Source organism: Aplysia californica, unplaced genomic scaffold, assembly GCF_000002075.1.
Source record: "Aplysia californica isolate F4 #8 unplaced genomic scaffold, AplCal3.0 scaffold00014, whole genome shotgun sequence".
Classification (NCBI taxonomy): Eukaryota; Metazoa; Mollusca; class Gastropoda; order Aplysiida; family Aplysiidae; genus Aplysia; species Aplysia californica.
In genome coordinates this window covers 468,438-473,437 of record NW_004797284.1, presented here as the reverse complement: position 1 = coordinate 473,437, position 5,000 = coordinate 468,438, and the positions used below count along the sequence as shown (strand labels likewise).

Here is a 5,000-nt window from a genome sequence, read left to right as displayed (position 1 = left end):
CCCAATGCAACATTTTAAACGAAAATATACGAGGACACAGTCAAGGAAACTGAAATATTCAAAAGAAAAGAAAGGACAACTGTTATTATTCCCTGAAGGGAATATTTCCCTCCCTGCATGCCCATTATAAACAAACATGACAATAGAGATAACATCTGTTCATGATGAAGGATCCTGTCCATACACTTCATTTTTATTCAAATTGTCAGTACTCTGTTAATAGTATGACCTTAGCAGTTGCGAGCGCCGTAAAACCCTATACTACATACATACATACATGTTAATAGTACCTAAGAGGTACAAACAATTGATAATTTCTACCTTGCTACTTCGCTACAGAGTAGCAACGGACAAGTGTGTTCGTATCCGTCCAGCTGTCCCCAAAATGACTGCCCCCCAAAACTACCAACATTGTACAGAATCCCTTGTCAGTATAAATGCCCGTTTCGGTCGCGCGCAGCCCGTCAAACTCTCTGTCCCTAACCCCTGTTGTTTTAATTCCTATTTTATGTTTTCCGTCGAAACGGCCAAGTTTAAAAATAAACCACAAGAATGTGTGCCCCTCTGTCTGACCTTGTTTTTATTATTTATTTTTTCCCACCCATCACACGGCAGTTACATTTGACCTTACAAAAAATGAAGGATGGGAGGTCGACTTTATTATATTTTCTCCGTCAACTCCGTTGTTGGCTGGTAACATCGGGGATGGGTAGCTAAAAAATATGTCGCGCTTTGAGGGCGCGTTATTATCAGACAGACCGCTGTTAATGGTTGTATGATCGTTCCTGGTGGGAGACGGGGTGTAAAACTTTCTCTGCACGGGCCGAAAACAAAGATTGGAAGGCTGATCTGTCGGGAAAGCATCTTGTTTTTTGGGACAACGCGTAGATGGACAACCGAGTTTTTTGGGAAATCGATGTAGAACTTCTACAGGTTTTATGGTTGGCCAGGTGCTTGACTCCATGTCCAACCTGCCCTCAGTTTGATCCCTTTAGCCTGTTTGGATAGTCGTAGTCCACAGGCTGCGTCCAAGCTTTTGGGGCTCTTTTACTGTGGTTTGGTCTTACAAAGGGCAAGAACTCTGAACTTAAGTGCACCTCAGTTACGATTAGCCCAATGGCATTCGTGAAAACTATGTCAGGGACTTGAACGAACTTGATCTGCATACTATATCAAAGTAGCTAGTTTAGCCGAGAAGACCTGGTTGTTTTGTTTAAGTGGTGGGCGATTAACTAGAAACAGAATAATTATTGAAGTTCAGTTATTGTAAGTAATGTTCTATACCTTCATCAATACAATCTACATTATTTCAGAGGAGGGTTGTCAACTGAGAATTAACTGTCAGAAGACTATAGAGATGACAACAGATAGTGAGGACATTATAAAGTTACAAGTTTGCTTATGATCTTGTCTTCACGGGGAATTAATGTTGTCTTCTCCCTGGTTCCCACGAAAAAAGCTGTTGAGTGTGTGTTGAGGATATACAGGAATTCACCAACGAAACCCTTTTTTGGTTTGCTGCTATCGGATTTGAAATAACGAATTCTAAATGCTGATAACTTTGTTCACTCAAAGTGTTTCACGCACATAGGAAATATCCCCATCATTTATGTGGCGGACTGGTTCTTTCTTGTTCCAAAGGATCAATGCGGCCAAATGGGGTATTGTTTATCATTCTCCAAAAAAGGTAGATCCTTTATGAAATTTGCTCTTCAGACAGAAGTTGAATTCAAATTTTAAACGAGGGAAGCGAAAAGCCTGATCGTTTTTTACATCAAAGACGACCGTACACATAAAAACGGGTTTGAAAATGATCTTGAGTACCTTCATAACGACAGCTTTGAGCTTAATATTCCTTTTATTAATATATACTTGCAAATAATATATTATGGATAATGATAATGAAGACCATATTAATTATTATAATATTTAAACGTAGAAATTATTATTAATAAAACCTCTGCTTCAAAGAGGCTCTCTCTTAATATCTCAAAAGACAGTTAAATCGTGTGCACACTACACAGCATCTATTAAGCGATCAGAATAGGAAAAAAAGATTAACGCCTAATCCCAGGAAAGGTCTCCAGACTATCCTTCGTCTAACCACCAAAGGGAACTCTGGAGCCGGGACAGTTTCGCGCCCTTTAGCTGAGGTCATGGTTCTCCAAGTGCGCCGAATACTAATAACCTTTCTTATTGTTTTGTCATGTGGCACTTCGGCTACTCCCGACCTCATACTGAAAAGGGTCAAAAGTTTATGTTGTCACCACAATGAGCACTAAAGTGCTACGATTTTATTGTTAATAAGATTATTTTAATTCGTAAAGATCCTTTATTGTACTCTTTTATCTTTACTCTTCTTTGTCTCCCGGTTTTCATCCTATAAGCTTTCACACAGAGACAACAGCTTCTTGATTTTGAACGCTGTTCTACATTTGGTTTCTCGGTCAAACTACGTCGAATCTGGACCCCCCCCCGCCCGTGTCTCCCCCATCTCTCTCTCGTTCTCCCCCTTCTCTCTCTCGCTCTCTCTCTCTCTCTCTCTCTCTCTCTCTCTCTCTCTCTCTCTCTCTCTCTCTCTCTCTCTCTCTCTCTCTCCCTCTCTCCCAAATACAAAAACTTTGTTTAAGCTGACTCCAAAAGCTCTTTGAGACCAGATGAACTTCAGGGTCAAGAGAATCAACACAGGCATCAATATAATTACACTTTGTAAGAGAATAACTGTAAATGTTTCAAGCCATTAACGGGCAGGCTGCTTCGACTTTCTGGGTCCAGCTATGTGGGAAATATCTCAGGGAAAAGACTGGGAAACATGATAGTCTAATTTCCTTTCGTAGGAATCGAACATTTCCGCGCTGTGGAAGCCAGGGAACTAACCATGCTGTACAGACATCGCCGGCAACATTCTGAAGCTAAATAAAGAGAATATAAGCCCGATGTCACTTACTGTTGTTTACTAAACGGAGGGTACATCTTTAAGTTCTCCAAACCAAGGGAGAAAAAAGTAAGCGCTTTGGATATGAATATTACAGTCTCAACACTGGCCTGAACATATCGATAAACACTTCAAGGCCATGAAAAGTTATGTCCATTTCTAATTGGGCCAGGTTCGTGCCTTTCAGTTAAGACAATTATATCGACACAATAATTATGGTTTCTTGCCGCCAAAAAAATCAAGACTGACAGACAGACATAGACAGCAGAGGAAAAGGAAAGAAAAGCAGAACCTATCAGTGGAGCCCTCTACAACCAGATAGGCCAAATGATGTGGATAGAGAGTCTTGACAAATCCTAATTCAACCCAAGCTAACAAAGGGCCTGCAGGTAAAATGTGCCAGAGTTTTTCACTCCCAAATATCTCAGTGGTGCGACTGAGCCTCTCCAAGGGCCTACTGTAGAGTAGGTAAAAGCCCCTCCCCACGGTGAAAGGGGCAGTTCAGTTAGAGCACAATATTGCAGGCACGGAAGCAGAGACAGAAAATGCTACGGGTGTCTGTAGAAGTTAGGGAGCTTCACACCGTCGCACGCCGAAGACAAAAGTTGGATTCTCATGTGGGGGTATTTTTTTTTACCGAGTATTCCCGTCCTTCTGCTAAACCTCAACGCATGTTGTTATCAAAATGTTAGGTCACAGGAGCCAGCTTCCTACATTGTGTCCATGACGATAAAAATAATCTACCGTTACAATATCATAGGCAATGCCCCTTAAAAAAATTTCAAGATCTTCATTGTAAGGCACGGGCACCGGCATCTATAGTGATGATACAGTTTTATTCTTCACCGGAAAGAGCCTGAGCTCTGTTCTCGTACGTCTTATCAGGTACCCCTGTCTTTTTCGAGGGACGAATGAGATAATAAAGCCCCAATTTACCATGACATGTACGAATATATCTGCTACTTAGCCTGTCTTTTTATATTTTAAAAGTTTATATGCTATTTACAACCCTGCCGACACTATTTTGATTATTTAGAACGCATGTTTGCGCCAAACCCCGGCAGCAGAAAGGCCAAGACATTAGATTTTAAAAAAAAATTCTTCCCACTCGGGAATCGAAATTCGGTCCCTTGCGTGCGACACAACATAGCTTCTAACTGCTACACCACATACGCCGATACCTGCCCCGTAATTGATCCTTATGTATCCAAGGGAACATAATGGTCAACTATAAATGATTTTAAATGTGTCTCAACGTGGCGGAATCAGGCGCTCGTCCGTTTTTGGGCATATGGAGTTATTGGTATCTTCTTAAAAAAACAAAAACAAACAACAACAAACACACAAAAAACAACATCTATCTTGAACGTAGGTTGAGACATTTAGAAGGAGATCGGGGTCACCTAGTTTCATGCGTAACATTAAAGAGGAAACTGCCGCCAAAGTTTGAAAACTCTCATAGCTTGGGAGTCTATGGAAATAGTTAAATAGTTAAGTGGGTGTAAAAGGTGTTGAGCTAAAAATCAAACAAAAAATTGATAAACATTGCTAAACTGCAGTACAAATGCCATTTTCTTCGATTTCATTATTTTGACGAGCCCCTGATTTCACCACGATGTCTCCTGAATATATTCCGCCAACAACTGTACGCAGCCTCTGATCATGGTCAAATGGGGTTTCAAACCAGGCGTGTCGAGGGTTACGCAAGTACGTTGGCTTGGGGTCTGACCAACGTTGTAGAGTACATCAGATAACCGGTAAAAGTGGGTCGGGCCATTCTTTCTCGTATTTCTCACTTATTTTCGGTACTTTTCTTCAAATTAACTGCTGTCTACGCCCTGCTTTCCCGCCCCTCCCTCCCCCGCCACTCCTTCCCCGCTCCTTTACCAAACTCCTTCTGCCCTATTAGTAATATTAGTCTTGTCTTTCTTATGCGTCTCTGTTTCATAATCAGAATCGTCCTTCACTCCCTCCCTTCCACCCTTCCCGAAACCCCTATGTAGTCTCTGTCTGTCTGTCTGTCTGTCTGTCTGTCTGTCTGTCTGTCTGTCTGTCTGTCTGTCTC

At 41.5% G+C, this 5,000-nt stretch overlaps 1 protein-coding gene across 1 annotated transcript in view; it reads right to left on the bottom strand.

Moving 5' to 3' along the window:
• The window catches only part of LOC106012316 (guanylate cyclase 32E), a gene marked incomplete in the record, with an annotated part of 115,447 nt that overhangs the window by 42,801 nt on the left and 67,646 nt on the right, over window positions 1-5,000 (bottom strand).